Source organism: Jaculus jaculus, chromosome X, assembly GCF_020740685.1.
Source record: "Jaculus jaculus isolate mJacJac1 chromosome X, mJacJac1.mat.Y.cur, whole genome shotgun sequence".
NCBI lineage: Eukaryota > Metazoa > Chordata > Mammalia > Rodentia > Dipodidae > Jaculus > Jaculus jaculus.
The window spans coordinates 57,805,004-57,823,271 of NC_059125.1; the positions used below are offsets into that span (position 1 = coordinate 57,805,004).

General features: G+C 38.2%; 2 protein-coding genes across 3 annotated transcripts in view; one reads left to right on the forward strand and one right to left on the reverse strand.

The window, feature by feature from the left end:
* Positions 1-11,681, reverse strand: part of Zc4h2 (zinc finger C4H2-type containing) — an 86,348-nt gene extending 74,667 nt beyond the window's left edge. The window contains exon 1 of the mRNA XM_045140369.1: positions 11,569-11,681. The gene's annotated coding sequence lies outside the window, so the exon portion shown is untranslated. The remainder of the gene's footprint in view (positions 1-11,568) is intronic.
* A 92-nt stretch (positions 11,682-11,773) lies between these two features.
* Zc3h12b (zinc finger CCCH-type containing 12B) overlaps positions 11,774-18,268 on the forward strand; it is a 280,839-nt gene continuing 274,344 nt past the window's right edge. For both annotated transcript variants that reach the window (XM_045140212.1, XM_004661015.2), the window contains exon 1: positions 11,774-12,201. The gene's annotated coding sequence lies outside the window, so the exon portion shown is untranslated. The remainder of the gene's footprint in view (positions 12,202-18,268) is intronic.

The following is an 18,268-nucleotide window of genomic DNA, read 5'->3' on the forward strand; positions in this document are numbered from 1 at the left end:
AGCTGTCTGTTCCTACTATGATTTCTCTGCCATGATTGAAACTTCCCCTCAAAACTGTACACTGAAATCCACCTATTCCTTCCAAAAGCTGTTTCTGATTATTTTGGTCCAGCAACAAGAAGTGACTTCTTAAAATAGTCTTAAAATGTATACATTGTCTGCTCCAGATGAGTAAATGGGTGGAGTGTGGAATAAATACTATGGTGATGGTGAATCTTGATTATCAACTTTATGGGATTAATTTTTCTTGGTGTGTCTATGAGAATATGCCCAGAAAGATTTAATTGAGGAGGTAAGACCCTGTCCTAAATGTGAGCATCACCATCCCATTGGCTGAGATCCTACAATGAGTGAAAAGGAGAAAGGACAGGGTATGGTGGCACACACCTTTAATCTCAGCACTTGGGAGGCAGAAGTAGGAGTATTGCTGTAAATTCAAGGCCACCCTGAGACTACATAGTGAATTCCAGGTCAGCCTGAGCTAGACTGAGACCCTACTTCAAAAAAAGTAAAAAGGGATCTGAGCAGCATCTTTTAACTCTTTCTGCTTCCTTATTGTGGATTTAGCATGAGCTCTTTTGGTTTCTATGATTTCTCTATATAATGGACACACCCTTAACTATGAAACAAAGGAAACCCTTCCTTCTTTACTTCAGGTATTTTGTCAGAGCAACAAGAAAAGGTGAATCATCCTTGTTTAATGTTCCAAATCACTTGAACTCAAAATATTGCTATCTAATGTATTTTCTGTCTGTCTAAAACAAAGACTGCTTTTTCCATGTGGGACTCTGCCTTCCAATCTAGCTTCAGCATAAGTGCAATGGCCCTTTCAATTTACAACCTGAAGGATCTCTAACTACAGGAGAGAATCTATTTTTTTTCCTAATATGAGTTGCAACTGTGATTAGCAAGCATAAAGAATGAACAAAATATTCCTTGTGTAGAATTATTGGACAGTGTGGTTGAAATGTGACTCAAGTGAAGCCTTAGTGAGGATACTTAAGGACTCTTATATTCAAGCTCAAATCCGAAGATCACTCTTCTGGCCTGCTGCATAACATAGAATAAAAAAAAATAATATGAGGGCTGGAGGAATGGCTTAGCAGTTAAGCCTGTGAAGCCTAAGGACCCCAGTTTGAGGGTCGATTCCCCAGGACCCATGTTAGCCAGATGCACAAGGGGGCGCATGCATCTGGAGTTCGTTTGCAGTGGCTGGAGGCCCTGGCATGCCCATTCTCTCTCTCTTTCTGCCTCTTTCTTTCTGTCTGTCGCTCTCAAATAAATAAATAAAAATAAACAAAAAATTATTTAAAAAAATACCAGTATGCTTAGTACATAGAGAAAAGCATAGCTGGATCTGTCACAAGGTAGGCTCCAGTTCTCTTAGAGTATCCACAGCAGGGAAAGAGGAAAAGTAAAGGAAAATTCAGGCAAAATATTGACCTCTCCTATTATTAAATCTGCCCCAATCAGTGTCATGACATCTGACCTAAGTATTCCCCTTTTTAAAGAAGAGATAAGGAAAGGGAAGGCTAGAAGGACAGGTACCTCACTGGTAGAAAGCCCATGTGCTACCTTGTTGTTTGTTACTTTCTCATTGCTGGGACAAAATACCTTAAGCAGCTTAAGGCAGGAAAGCATTTACTTTCAGCTTGCAGTTTTGAGAGAAGTCCATCATGGTGAGGAAAGCATGGTAGGAACAGGAAACCAGCAGCACATCATCATATCAGCAGGGGAGAAGTAGAGAGATCAATGATCCCTGAATGCCCAGGTAGTGTTTTCCTTTTTATACAGGACAGGAACCCAGCTAACAGGATGGTGTTGACCCCAGTTAGGGCAAGTCTTAATCTAGAAAATCCTAACAGAAATACCAAGAGATTTGTTTCCATAGTGATTGTAAATCCTGTCAAGATGACAACCAGAGATTAATTATCACACTTTGCCATTACAAACAGGAATTATTTGGGCAAAATGACTGTGGAAAGAGCAACTATTTTCCAATGGGAGATTAATAAGCAAAGACAGAAGAGTGTTAAATGGTATGGCAGAGCAATTTGGTTCCTTGTAAGAGACAGCAATTCAACTCCAACTACTATGATCCCAGTAGAAATTTAGCATGAGGATCAAAGTGTTTAATCAAACCCTAGAGCAAGGCAGCTGAACTTCAAAGAATAAGCTGCAGCTGGGAATTCAACTGCTATCTAGAGGTTCTGCCTCTCATCACTGCACATCTTTGTATGTCCGATTGAATATATATATACATGCATATATATATATATATATATATATATATATATATATATATATATATATATATATATTCTTTGCTAGTCCATATGGGCAGAAAATCGTTTCCACTGAATTAGTAAGAATAAGAAAATGACCTGATTGGCCCTAAATATTTCTTAGTTGAGATCCATATTCCTAAGGAAGGACTATGATAGTCCCAGATTCATCATCTGTGCCCACAAAGGTTACATAAAATGAGTTTATATACAGTAATGATATAGCTGGGCATAGTGGCACACAACTTTAATCCCAGCACTTGGGAAGCAGAGATAGGAGGATCACTGTGAATTTGAGGCCACCACTAAAAACTAAAAACAAAAATAAATAAATAAATGATACAATGATCTTCTAAGAAGACAGGGGATGTGATGGTTATACATGGTTTGTACATCTTTGGAATTGGTTTGTGGGAGAAATGTGGAAGACGTTAGAACTTGGACATAGAAAAATCCTTGGATAATATAAGCAGATCTTTATAAGACATCCATCAGGAGTTTAAAAAACAAAAGTATGGAGAGAAATATGGACAATTAAGGCCCAGTTGATGAAGCCTTGGAGGGAAAAAGGGTATTTTAAGGAATTGGGATAAAGAAAGTTCTGTGTTGTCAAAAAATCTGGATGTGTTCTTCCCGTGTTCTGAAACCTAAAGATGGATGAATTCAAAAGGCAATGGACCAACTTGTTTGGCAGAGGAATTTCAAGATAGGAAAGGTTCCAGGCTATGACATGGTGCTATTGTTGACAACTCGTATTCAGATATACAGTGAGAGAGAGCAACAAGTAGAGCAGAAAGATATAAAAATATGTGAAGTTTGAAAGAGAAAAGAATGAGAGCAAATTTAAATTCCCACAAGGAGCATCCTGTGATGGCAACTATAATTGTTAAAGGGAAATGTTGTGCTGTGTACTGGGACAATCAAAACGGTGCCTGTAGTGGTTTGAATAGATGGCCCCCAATATATTCAGTGTTTTATTAGTTTGTAGTTTGCTTCTGTAGCCCCCTGGCTGGAGGGTGTGTCACTGGGCAGATTTTAAGGTGCAGTGATAGATTTGAGATTTCAATTTAAAGAGATGCAAAGTGTGCCTAGTTCCATCTGGAGTTTCTGAAGTGTGCTGTGTGGCTTTTGACTTTTTGGCTTGTGCTTCTCTCTCTGCTTGGACCTGTGAAGGCAGGCCAGCTTCTTCTGCCATTATGGAACTTCCCCTAGATTTGTAAGCCTCAATAAACATCCCTTCTTCCATAACTGTGTCTGGTCTGGAAGTTTATCTTCACAAACCTGAAGCTGTCTGCTACAGAAGTTGGTACCAAGGAGTGGGCTAAAATGAACCTGACCATGTGGATGTTGATCTTTTGGAACCTTCGTTTCAGAGGAATGGCATGTACTTGGTGCTTGCAACTGAACAAGCCTCTGGAATGGTAAGCCAAGTTTTATGGACTATTCTGATTAGAGTTTGAGAATGCTAAGTGCAGACCGTACTGAACTTCAATGCTTGACTTATGAGTTTTCTAAGGGGAAGGAAAGACTGTAAAGTACTTTGTTGGAACTGGGCTATTGGCATAAGGGCTGGCTGTGTCCTGCTGCCCAGGTGCAGAGAGTTTGATCAAGATTAAATTTGTAATACACTGATGTGCTTGGCTAAAGATAATTGGACTGAGAGATTTAAGATTTTTAACTGGAAAACCTCAAGCAAGTTACAATTACAGGCACTAAGACTGGTCTTAGTTTACTGAACCTGCTATTGTCAAACACATTAGCAATCTTAAGGAAGATGGCTCAATTGCTTTACATAAAACAATGGAAAAATGCCTGATGAAAGACTATCATAGAAATGCAAACTATTTTGGAAAGCGTTGACTGGAAAATAAACCTGCTTTCAAACGTTATGATTTATTTAGTCCCTGAATTAAGAATATGGCTGTGTCCTGCATACCTGGTAATAATTTCAGAAGCATGAAAAATGAGAGGCATGATCGTGAATTTCACATGGTTCCAGGAGCTGCTGCTGAGATGTGACATGAGGCAGGACATGATACCCTGAGAAGCTGAGAGAGCCTGTGGAAGATGGACCATGGTTTGCATGAGCTGAAGACATCTTGGATATACCAGGACTATGCAAGGGCTACCATAGAGCACACTGTTGGCCTAGGATGGAAGTGTTCCCTAGCTACTCTGCTCAGCTGGAGGGGTGGAATTGGAAAGTCTGCAGACTGGAAGTCTCTGGTTATATTGAACTTGAGCTGCAGAAATTTGCTGATTGCTTGATGGTGGTTGAGGTTGCATTGTTTTAGTCTCTCCTTCCTATGCATTATAGCAGTTGAAAATGTTTACTCTGTGCCTTTATTTGTTGGAAGTATTTAACTTGTTTGATTTTATAGGAGTTACTATCTTGAATTGGCCAAGACTGTGGGGATCTTTGAAATTGAGCTGAGTGCAATTTAAAATGTGTGATTGTTATGAATGTATTGGGGGCCAGGGGAGGAATGTGGTAGTTTGAATAGATCACCCCCATATATTCAGTGTTTTATTAGTTTGTAGTTTGCTTCTGCAGCCACCTGACTGGAGGCAGTGTCACTGGGCCAATCTTAAGGTGCGGTGATGGGTTTGAGATTTCAATCAAAAGAGATGCAAAGTGTGCTTAGTTGTATCTGGAGTTCCTGAGGTGTGCCATGTGGCTTTTGGCTTTTTGGCTTGTTTGGACCTGTGAAGGTAGGTCAGCTTCTTCTGCCACTATGGAACTTCCCCTGGATCTGTAAGCTTCAATAAATATTCCTTCCTCCATAACTGTGCCTGCTCTGGAAGTTCATCTCAGCAAACCTGAAGCTGTCTGCTACAGTACCTGAGGGCAAAACCCTACCCAATGAAGGCTCTAAATCTTGAGACTGAAAATTCTTTTGAAAGAAGAGAGCCTGAATGGAGAATGCTATCAAAGAGGTTACTTGCTAAAAAATTAAATGCATCAGAAAGTATTTTCACAGATTCACCAACCAAGGCACATAGATGCTGCCATAGCTGTGGTCAAAGGTTTAATATTGCAAGCTAGCAATAGAACTTATTTTAATGAAGCTTCGATTTTAGTGATACATCTTATTCTTCCTTAGGCATATTTGTCATCTATTTTTCAAGCAAAAGTACAGAAATCTTGGCTTGATTTATATTAAATGGTCATAATCTAGTCACTTCTATGTGGTGAGAGTTATATAATAATAAGTTTTCCCCTTGGAGCTTTGTTTTTAGAATCTAAAATAATAAAAAAGGAACATATTCATATGAAAAGATAGTGAGTTGATAAAGAGTCACATTGAATTTGAATTGCTTGCAGGCATCTGGGTGAAGATGTCTAATAGACAGTGAGATCTAATCAAAACTACTGTGATTTAGATCACAGAAGTGAGGTCTAAGCTATCCATACAGATGAGAGTCTTTCGTGTATAACTTATAATGTTTGGAAAGTAAGCCAGATATTGTGGTACACGTCTATAATACCAATATTTGAGAAGCAGAGTCTGGAGAGTTGCATGTTAAAAGGCCACCCAGGGCTACATATTCAAATCATGTCTGAAAACAAGAACACAATAGTTTCAAAGAGTATATCAAAGTAAATTGTAGGCCAAGAACAAAGTTATTATGGGGAGCATCATTTTAGGAGTAAGAGTTCATGAAATGAGCAAATGAAAAAAGGAAAATAAACAGGGAAAGTAAAAGGAGTATATGTATCTGGAAGTAAATGGAATACAGAATTTCAAGTTGACCAAAATAACAGATTACCATATGTAACAGTAGGCTTCAATAAGACAGGAGCTGAAAGCTGAATGGTATAAGTGGTGTCAGAGGAGGGGGTAGAGGAGAAGAGGGAATGGGAGGAGGGTTAACCAAAACTAACAATGCTATAAATAAGACATGGAAATGTGTGTGTGTGCGTGTGTGTGTGTGTGTGTGTGTGTGTGTATGTGTGTGTGAATTTAAGAAAAGAGTTTGGGCAGAAGTACCGTGTAGAATGGATAATGCTGCACTCAAAAGCTATTCATTGTTACAGAAAAGTTTCAGTGCCAGGGGTTGGATACATCCTAGTGAGTTGTTGGTCAGGAAGATTGTGAGGCTCCACAAATAATACATATTATTTTTAAGGCTCTTGGTTGTATACCAGAACTAGGTAAGGCCCTGTTGCAGAAGACAATACATTCTTTGGTTCCAGGGCTCTTAGAGCAAGATGGAACTGAGCTGCTGACTTTCTCTCACAGTGCCAGAAAATACTATGGAGCCTACTGGGTGAGAAGAGTTGTTAGTAGTCTTAACCAGCAGGGGACACTGAAAGCTACACAACTGGCCACTAGGCAAGATGTCCAATAGTGTAATAATGACCTATTTGTGATGGGTGTAACCAACAGTTTTCATATTGGATTTGATGTCTGCTCCATGGGAAGGAATCCATACCTGGTATTGAAAACCTAGTCAAAAGTTTATGGCTGTTAAGGTCAAGTACTAGGGGAAAAGGTACAATGACTGTTTGGCTAAATAGATGTATTATACCTAAATTGCCCTCTAAATACTTATGTGTATGTCTATATGTTAGTGCAGCTCTCACTTTTGGTTAGAGAAGTTTCTCTTTTCAGATAGTGGTGACTGCTGAGAAGACTTAAAACTGGACATGGTGGATCAGCCCGAGTTGCTGCCATACCCGAATGGCATCTCAAGGCTTGGACAATAGGAAGGGTAGGACTTGGAGAAAGGGAAAGTCAGCAGGAGGGACACAAAACTGAACCCAAATTGAACTGGTAGAACAGAATCCTATATACTGGAAGTTAGACTAAAAGGTGGAACCCTCAAGAGGACCTTAGAGGGTACACCTGACTTGAAGGGCCCTGGAGAGGATGCGATGAAACCTAACCTTAAATTTCTCCAGTTTAGAATGTAAGACTTAGATGAGAAATCAAATATGTTGTGCTATGCATTTGTATTTAAAAGAGTGAGGTTTGGGTTAGAGAGATGGCTTAGCAGTTAAGCACTTGCCTGCGAAGCCCCCGGTTCGAGGCTTGATTCCCCAGGACCCACATTAGCCAGATGCACAAGGGGCGCATGCATCTGGAGTTCGTTTGCAGTGGCTGGAGGCCCTGGGACACCCATTCTCTCTCTCCCTCTTTCTCTCTCTGTCTGTTGCTCTCAAATAAATAAATAAAAATAAACATTTTTTTTTATAAAAAAGAGTGAGATTCCTCAGAGTAGCTGGAATGGAAACCGTTAACAGAAGTACAGACCTATTGTAAGCACAGAGCTTAAGTGGGAATCCTAGGAATTACTCCAGTTACAGAGACTTGTTACACTGTAGTTCAATGAAATCATATAAGGAACTATGATCACCCTGTATATTTGACCAGAGGCCTCATATTCTACCCTTTGTATCTTATCATCCTGGTCTCCCTTTAATAAAAATGCTATTGATTATGTGTAATAAGAATCACCTAGCCTTGAAGCTTATTTTCCATCCACTAACCTGATCCTATCCCTTGGTTGTAAATCCACATTTGTCTATGTTTAGAGTCACAGTTGAGTCTGGTCTCTCTCCCCTAGTATAAAATTCTATCACAACAGCTCTTGAATAAACTCTTCCTTACCATTTTTAACAAGTATGAAAAATTTAATACTGTAACTAGCTAGTAGATGGAGACTTTTTGCAAATTCTTTGGCATGGCACAGACATTGAATAATTTGCCTCTAATATGCTTCTGTGTGTTCATCTTCATTATAAAATCATGTTGTTCTCCAGGGGTAGTCATGAGCCCTAGGGGTGTACTGTCTGCTGCTGTCTGGCTAAATGTATATAGTATGCTTATCAAACTGACCAGTAAGCACTTCTCTTAATGTTCATACCCTTATATTAATGCTATTCTCACTTTTGGTAGGGAATCTTCTATTTTCAGATGGTAGTGACTTTGGAATGACTCAGAAGGCATCATGGTGCAGGAAAGAAGTGACCAGAGTGCTCAGTACTGTAATAGCTCTATCACCCCTTCCAGGACCCTTCCAAGGTCCATTGCAGAAGAGGTGGCAGGAAGAATGTAAGAGCCAAAGGAAGGGAAGGACTCCTTACAACGTGCTCCCCCCGGACACAAAATGGCCTGGATATCCATGACCTCACAGTGGCCGACACTACCTACACAAGACCATCATAAGAGGAGGAAAAGATCATGACATCAAAATAAAAGAGAGACTGATTGAGATGGGGAGGGGATATGATGGAAAATGGAGTTTCAAAGGGGAAAGTGGGGGAGGGAGGGTATTACCATGGGATATTTTTTATAATCATGGAAGTTGTTAATAAAAATTTGGAAAAAAATCATGTTGTTCTCATCCTAAGTACAGACAGAATATATATAAATCAAATTTTCCTGCTTTTACTGTCCATACCATGCACTTTTACATTCCCTAGGCTTTTGCTGGGCGTGGTGGCGCACACCTTTAATCCCAGCACTCGGGAGGCAGAGGTAGGAAGATCGCCATGAGTTCGAGGCCACCCTAAGACTACATAGTGAATTCCAGGTCAGCCTGGGCCAGAGTGAGACCCTACCTCGAAAAATCAAAAAAAAAAAAAAAAAAAAAGGTAAACAAACATTCCTAGGCTTTTGAAGATCATTTTTCCTTTGCATGGAATTCTTATCACCTTCTGGGATTCTCCTACTTAACTGTCAACATACAAAACCATGCTACATTGCCTATGAATCATGTTTTTTTTTTAATTTAAGAAGGAGTTCTACTCTCCTTGGGTTCCATTTATGAAAAACTTGTAATTATAAATGTATGTAAAAGAGAAAAGTGCTACTTCCTACCTCCATCTTCTTAGAGTGTCTCTTTGAGGGACATGGTAAATTTTTCTCCTTTCTCTAACTTTTGAAATGTAGATAAATTTTTGAGGACTAGAAAGTGTCAGTTTCTAGTTCTGTATTACACATATTTACCCAAGGTCGTAAGTCATATCCTCCCATGAAATGTAAACACATTTCTTCAAAGTTAATGTAGGAGTCCATCTCAATTTACAACCATTTATTTATCTTTCATGAAGATTAGTGGTATATTTCTCGAGGTGTTTTATTACTCTAAGAAATTGTCAATTAAACAAATGGTTGACTCAAATCTCAAGTGGATGAAGTGACCTTTGTATCTGCTTTACTATGTACATTCTGTAGAATCTTATCCTGAATTTGCAGTTCTTTGGGGGATATCTATACACAAGTGATCATTTGTGCTTACTCACAACTAATTTACATGTAATAAATCAACCTTCTTTCTCTACATATTAATCCATATCCACATAGGCTTCATTGTTGATGGAATTATTTATTTGCCAACATAGTAGAGGCAGGTACATAGCCAAAGAACTCAAATTTTACCTTGCAACTCCTATAAAACAACTTAAAATGTTTTAAGTACAGCAGTGACACTTCTGCATGTAGAAAAGAACATTAACTTAAAGATGACATTAGATTTAAGGTACTACCTTATATATTTACTTCTATACTTCATTGTAAAAAAATAAATATGGGTATTCTAATGTAATGGGTTTAACAAGTGTACAGAGAACATAACTAAATATAGATTTTATTTTTATTTATTCATTTGACAAAGAAAGTTGGGGAGAGATAGAGAAAGAATGGGTGCACCAGGGTCCCTAGCCACTACAAACAAACTATAGATGCATGTGCCCTTTGTGCATCTGGCTAATGTGGGTCCTGGGGAACTGAACCTTGGTCCTTTGGCTTTGCAGGCAAATGCCTTAGCCACTAAGCAATCCCTCCATCCCTAAATATAGATTTTAGAAGATACAAGAAAGTTCTACTAAAATTCTGTCCCTGAGGATTCTTGCTGGTTACTGTAAAAGACCAAATAATAGGAAAATACTTTACATTGAAGCTGAAAGTCATGTCTATATCATACATAAAGAAAGTCATAAGCTGTGTGAGAATTCTCCCCAAGTTTAGTGTCATGTTAACAGCAACAACTATACATATACATATACATGTATACATACATATATATTTTTTCCTGTTAGTCTCCTCCATTGATCAGCTTGTTGAGTATTTCTATCTGGTACTTCTATTTTATTAGTCCTAGAGTGATTCCCCCCTCCCCTTTTTTTAAAATAGGTTTTCTCTTTGTTCAATATTTCCTAGCTATCTGATCATTAAAAGTTCATCACACTTCATTAGCACTTTTGCAAGGGCTTCACAACGTTCATCTAACATAGTACAATATATTTTACACTTCCTAATACATTTAATCCTTTTTAAATGAATATCCAGCAGGGCATATTTTGTAAATATGTTTATTTTGTTCAAGATTGATTACATATTGTTATAATTACACATTACAGAAACTCTCAGACTGACTCCAAAATGATCAAGTAAATAAGCCCTCAGAAAAATCACACAGAAATGTTTTGTATATAGTCACTGCCAACATGTCAATTCTCAGAATCAACATTTTTAAATTACCATGTGTGGTTTTGGAAGGCTCACTGGATGTTCATTAATTGGAATGTTCATATAGATTACTTGCCCAATACAACCTTTTGGAAATATATGTAGGCAATTTCTAGATTTAGATTTATATATAGATTATAGATTTAGATTTATAGATGTAGCTTAGAAACTGTAAAATTGGTTTGCAGCTGGGAGACTAAGGGGTGGTGGTGAAATGAAAATGCACTATAAAAATAGAGACAGGTCTTAAACTTTGAATGTTAAGCTAGAATTTGTACTTTTTCCTGCATTGTATATAAACAATACATAATATATATATATATATTACACATATATAGCATTGTATACATACAATATGTATTGTACTGTATACATATACTATATGTGTATATAATAGCAATAATTAACTATTAAAAATAGCTCGAGATTTTACTGAGTGCTTATGCTGTGCCACTGTAAGTTATGTTACATACCGTACATACACCTGCTCATTTCATCCCTATGACTATTCTATAATGCTACAATTCTCATTTTACAAACGAGGAAAGAGCTTTTCAGTGGTGAAGCACAAATACAAATTTAGCTCTAACTCCAAAGCCCATTCTCTTAACCAAATTCAAGTGAGAGATATGCTTTTACAAAGATCACTCTTGTAGAAGTATTAAGGAGGGACAACAAGGAGACAATTTTACAGGTACTCTCAACATCCTGGTACCCATCCTGGGGCTGGCTGGGTGTCAGAGGCTACCCTATGTTCTGTAGTTTCGAATTGTAGACGCCTCGATTTCTCCTCACTCTACACTTACCTGGACGCTGGTCCATCTGGGGCCTAAGAAGTGGGGGTTTTGTTCACTTTTCTAGGTCACAAACCAGCTGGTCCGAGCTCTGACAGAGGCGCCAGTGGTCGCTGGCGGGGATGGAGCGCATGCGCACGGTTGCTAGGAAACGGCGGTCAAGGCGCCGTGGCGGTAACTACGCCGGGCTGTGTGTAGGCAGCAGCGCCAGAGGAGGAGGAGCACGAGGATGCAGCTGCAACCGCGGCCCCAAGAGGGAGCCGCCAGTGTTCTGTGGCCGCAGGGGCCGAGAAACTGGTGTCAGGCCTGGGGGTCGAGTTGCTGAGGGGACCAGATGGTACGGTCCCGCCAGAGGCTCGGGCCTAGTACTTCGGGAGGGTCTGGGCCGCTGGGCGAAGGCCTGCCCCCTTTGCTTCCTCTCGTCCCTCCACGTCGATGGTGGTGAAGTTGGCAGCGCCAGAGGCTCAAGGTACCAGCCTGCCTCCCTTGCACTCAGCTCCTATCTGGCTCTGACTCTCGGACAACTGTAACGCCGCCTCCTAGCGTCCGCGAGTCCCACCCTTGGCGGCGGGGGAGGGGGGAAGCGTTCCCCCGCCACAGGGGCTGCGTGGGGCCAGGCGACCGCCGGACTGTAGGAGAGTAAGGGTGAGTAGTGGCATGGCATTCGCGCGGTGTTCCAGCTGCTTTCTGGCCTCCCGGGCCCCAGGTGGTGAGGGAAGTACTGTTCTCCTTCAGAAGCTTCCGACGCCCCTCCTACATCTGCTTAGGACTAATTCCTTTGAGGTAGTTTTCCTTCTCAGAGCCACCACTTTTTGGTCTCAACCTTGGCGTACAGAAACGTGGGGTAGGTGGTTTAAAGACTGGCGTGGCTTCTTAGAAGCTGGTAAGTCTAAGTACAGTCATACACCTTAGTCCGTGAGTTGGAGGATAGATTCTTCCAGTGCCCAGTGACTGGCTCAGGCTCGCGGTCTCAAGAGGATCAGCCTGACCTCTGACTTCTCAAGATTCCTTTCTCTGCATTGCTGTCACTTGATGTCTCAATAATTGAACAGATAGCTATTTTGTGGAGCCCTACCATTCGGTATTCTTTCTACTAGTGTGCCAGTAGATTCTGAAAGCCTTATGCCTAGTTTCTGATTTCTGACTTTTAAAAATAGAAAGCTAGTATTTACATTAAATAATAGTGAGGCAAACTAGCAATGCACACTCCACTTGATTTCCAAACTGCTGTCAGTCTTGAGAAGTAGGCACAGTAGATGACTGAGAATAGAAGAATCAGGTTTTACAAACTACTATTTATTCTGAATCACATACTTCTTCATTTATAAATATGTTGGTGAAATGTTCCTAATAAAAGACAGGAGAGTTGTAAACCATTTGTTTTCCTTGAAGTAGTCTACAGTTTAACATGGTCATTTCCCAAAATATATGGCATGAGGCACTTGAAGTGAGTTAGAGTTTGGACACCATATTTAGATAAGGACCTAAAGTTATAAGGTATTTTAGGCAATATATTATCTTTGAGGTGTGAAGTTGTTTCTTCAAAAGTAAATTGTAGAAAAAAATTACATTTCTCAGGTGACTCTTTTAAAAGTGGACTGGATTTAAATTCACTAGCAATTTTGATTGTGAGGAACTTATGTGAGCAGACACATAAGATGGATTCTGTCTGTTATTTGGCTCCATTTCTCACTACGTTTTCAAAGCCATTTCAAATCTCCTTTTTTTGTCTTTTGTATTATATGGGTGTTTGTATGCATGTACATGTGCCTCCAGAGACATGTCCCAATACATGTTTGCTCTCTCTTTCTGCAAGAGGGTTATCCTAGGCCAGGTGTGGTGGTGCATGTCTTTAATCCCTGCACTCGGGAGGCAGAGGTAGGAGGATTGTTGTGAGTTTGAGGCCACCCTGAGACTACATAGTGAATCCCAGGTCAGCCTAGGGTAAGACCCTACCTCGAAAAACAAAACAAAACAAAACAAAACAAAACAAAACAAAACAAAACAGTGTTATCCTACTTCAAGTTGTGGTGGCCAGAGGACAGCTTTGGGGTGTAGGTCCTTTACACCTTGTTTAAGATGTGGTTTCTCTTCTAGTTTGCCTCTGGGAAGGCCAGATGAGCTGGCCAGCAAGCTTCAGGGTTGTTCCTACTGCTTCCCATTGCCTTAGGTGCACTGGGATTGCACTTTATGTCTAGTTTTATACATGGATTCTTGGGAATGAAACTGTTCAACAGTCTTGGAAAAAAAAACAAACTCCTTCAACCACTTAGGCATCTCCTAAGTCCATTTCAAGTATTTTTAATTTAAAAGAAGTCATAGAAAGAAGCACAATAATGGACAAGTTAAAATTAATTCTATGTAACATTTAAGCTAAAGAAGTTTTAAAAGGAAGTAGATACCTTTTGTGATTAGATAAATTTAGCTGGTGAATCTGTAAACACTGCCAACTCTCTGATAGTTTTGGGTAAAGTGCTTGCCTTGGCAGCTTTCTTGTTTAAAGTTATTTTGGGGTTAAGATACAATAAAATTCTGCTAACCCTTAAAAATAGTTGGACCTCAGTGTGTATTGACTGTTAGGCGCATCTTTAAACTGACATGCTTCTAGATGTTAGATTTCAAAGTTAGAGGTTTTTTTTTTTTTTTTTTTTTTTTTTTTTTTTTTTTTTTTTTTTGGTTTGCGAAAAGCTTTTGATGAATTCAAATATGAACTATTTGAAATAATGATGATCTAAAAATATTCTTTTGTAATGAATATGGTCATGAAGGCACTACTTACTCAAGAACATTAAGTCAGATTGTCATGATCAAATGATAAAATAATAATGATAGCTAGTTTTTCAAATGTTGTCAAGTAACTTGATCTCTGAGCTCTAAAATTAGTTTTGCTCCTAATGACTTTTAACAAACTTTTATTTCCTAGATTCTACTGAATGTCCCATACTATCATGGGAATTGTTGAGAATAGAATAGATGCAAGTTTCAAGGGTTGGTGGGTTAGCTCAGTGACTGAGCATTTTCTTAGTATGCACAGATGCACAGGGCCCTGAGTCCATTCCCTAGAAACTAAAAAGAAAATGAATACAAACAGATCCCAGGAGTCAAACTGCTTACTAATGGAGAGAGAAAATACAGGTGATACATTATGGTCAATAATTGGAACATAGAGAAGTACAGAATAAGGGCTAAAACAATTAAGAGTAAAGAGAGATCATTAAAATATGGGGATTGTCTAAGAAGACTTTACCAAAAAAGTTATACTTGATTTTGAAAGAATAACTATTTTGGAAGTGGAGGAGTTCAGCATAACATGAACTAAGTCTCTTGACTTTATAATCTTTGTGCATATTACACTCTTGGATAAAACTAAAGGGGGAAAGAACTGTATGTAGCAATGAACTTCTTGAAGTGGGCATATCTTTCTGATAGTTTTCATATTAATTTAATAAATTAAATGAGTATATGAATAATTTTGCAAACATGCATGCTATATGTGAGGCTTAAAATAATCATCCTATTTCCTGAGCATGTGAGAATATTTTCTAACCAGATGTAGCTAATTAAGTTCACATGCTTTTTGAATGTACATATTTCACTGTTAGCAGAGACAGCCATAATCTAAGTGTTTTATGCAAAATTGGTTTGATAAATGCAATCTTAGATTATTAATATGCTCCAAAGTATTTGCAGATAAATTCTGAACACATACATCTTGATTCATTAAATCATATAACTGGTTTATCATTTAGTAGTACTACTCTTTCCGTCACTTTCTGAAAACAAAGGGAAGGGCTAAAGGCTGTGTCTGAGTTTTCAAATTGATAATTTTCAAAGTTATAACATAATATATGTGTTGATAATTGACATACAGCATTAATGTTTAAACTACTGTTATAAACCTTTGCAAAACTTACTCTAGTGCATTTCTCACAATTTTTTCTGCGTTGAGAATTGGTTATATGTCTCATGATCTCCTGGGTTTTAGTGAAACAATGTAAATTAATGTTTTTATATAGAAAAATAATAAAACACACTAAAATTACAGGTGGTCCCCGAGTTGCTGTCATTTCTTACAGGATTTTTTACTTCACTTGTACAAATGAAATATGTATCCAGTAGGAACTATACTTTTTATTTTATATTTTGATTTTTTCTCAGGTTATTGTTATGTGGATCAATATGCTCTAGCAATTCTGGGCAGCTGTAGCAAGCTGTGGCTACTAGTCAGCATGCAATTGTGATGAAAAAAACAATGTAGTATACTATGTCACTAAACTATTCAGTTCAGTAATTTAGGCGATTTCAATCCCACTTTTACTTATATTTTCAACTTATTGAGATGTAATCACATCCTAATTTCCAGAATACCTTTATTAACAAATAAGTTGTATGTTTCCCAACAGAAATTTACGTTTTCAAATTATACATACAAACAAATTCACACTTTTACTTTAGGAAGTAATATACCCAATTTCAAATTTTTGAGGCTTCTGTACACCATCTTGTACCTTTCATTTGGCATCATTTGCTTTCAACAATAGTTTTATTTCATTAAATATATTACTAGTAAATATTAGTTTATAGAAGCTAATAGTTTCTAGTCTCAATAAATATTGTTAATTTTGTGATATACTATCTATGAGGTCAAATATTAAACAAGTTATTACAGAACATAATATTACATCTAGATACAGTTAGAAAACATGATTATTGTTGGAAATTAACAAGATAATATGTAAAATATGTTCAAAAGTTATTAGGGTACACCTCTTTTGCTAAGCTAGTATTGAACATTTCTATGCTTAGCTTGTTAGGCAAGTATCAAAGGAAAAATCTTTGGAAAGATAACTGGTAAATTCAAATGATGTGGAAAATGCTGTGGGAATGAAATTATAGTCCAGTTCTAAGTACTATGACGGGTTAAGGAACATACATATCTTAGTTGGTTTGCCATGCCTCAGTAGTGGCAACATATGAAGTATGGTTAGGGGTTGTCAGTTTCTGTTATGTACAATAGGGTCACTCAGTATTTTTTATCTGATTACTGAGCCCTAAAACAAAGCATTATAGTGAATACCAGAGATGTATTCATGATATACTTTTCTTTAAATATGTAGTTTTTAAACAATTATCCCTTTCTAAAGTGTGATCTTTATTATGTCAGTGGACTGAATATTTTCCCCCTGAGTACAACTACAAGTTTTATGGTGAAAACTTATTGGAAACAAGACTTATATCCAACAGTTCTTTTTGGAGCAAACTGTCCTAAAATGTAAACTTTTTCACTAAGTGAAAGATACCGATAACCATTTTGATGTAGGAAGAAAAATGAAGAGTAGAATTCTTGCTTCAAGTATTTTATTCACAAAACTAAACAAAACCTTCACATAAAAGTTGGAATCTATTCAAACAATAATCATATAAAATATATAAATAATTGTTTTACACAGTTATTATCTGAAATCATATCTTTAAAGTATTTTTACTTATCCATTTGTAAGGAGAGAGAGAATATGAATAAGAGAGAGTAAATGGGCATGCCAGAGCCTCTTGCCACTGTAAAGAAACTCCAGCTGGGCGTGGTGGTGCACACCTTTCATCCCAGCACTCGGGAGGCAGAGATAGGAGGATTATTGTGTGTTCGAGGCCACCCTGAGACTACATAGTGAATTCCAGGTCAGCCTGGGCTAGAGTGAGACCCTACCTTGGAAAACCAAAATAAATAAATAAATAAATTAATTAATTAAATTAAATTAAAAATAAAAGATAAAAGAAACTCCAGATGCAGCAGCATCACTTTTAATAAAATATCTTATATCATGATTTGTTAGTTCTCTTTGAATTATTGGCATACAAAAGACTTATTTTCCTAGTTACAAGTGTATCTTTACAGAACTACAACAGACTAATTTTGTTAATATTTTTATTCTGTCATAGAGTTTTTAACAGTTTTCATCTTTTTTTATAAATCAACTCCTTTAAAAATATTTATTTCTGTATATGTGTGCCTGCACACAGCACTTGCCACTGCAAACAGAACACCAGACACTACACCACTGTTGTAGTTGGGTAACACATTGCTGGCACAAATCACCCAACTAAGAACAGCTTGTGGTATAAAGGGTTTATTTTGGCTTACACACTCAAAGGGAAGCTCCATGAAGACAAGGAGAAACAATGGTATGAGCAGAGGGTGGACATCATCCTCGTTGCCAACATCGGGTGGGCAACAGCAACTGGAGAGTACCAAACATTGGCAAGGGGAAGTTGGTTATAACACCAATAATCCCACCCCCAACAATACACTGCCCCCAGGAGGCTTTAATTTCCAAATTGCCATCAGCTTGGTACCTACCATTCAGGACACTTAAGTTTATGTGAGACACCTGAATAGAACCACCATATTTTGCCCCTAGCCCCTATAAACTGATAATCATACATGATGTAAAATGCAATGCATTCATCCAACTTTAAAAGTCCTCATAATTGGGTTGGAGAGATGGCTTAGTGGTTCAGCGCTTGCCTGTCAGGCCTGAGGACCCTGGTTCGAGGCTCAATTCCCCAGGACCCACGTTAGCCAGATGCGCAAGAGGCACACGCATCTGGAGTTCCTTTGCAGTGGCTAGAGGCCCTATCATGCCCATTCTCTATCTATATATATTCCTCTTTCTCTCTCTGTCTGTCACTCTCAAATAAAAAAAAAATTAAAAAG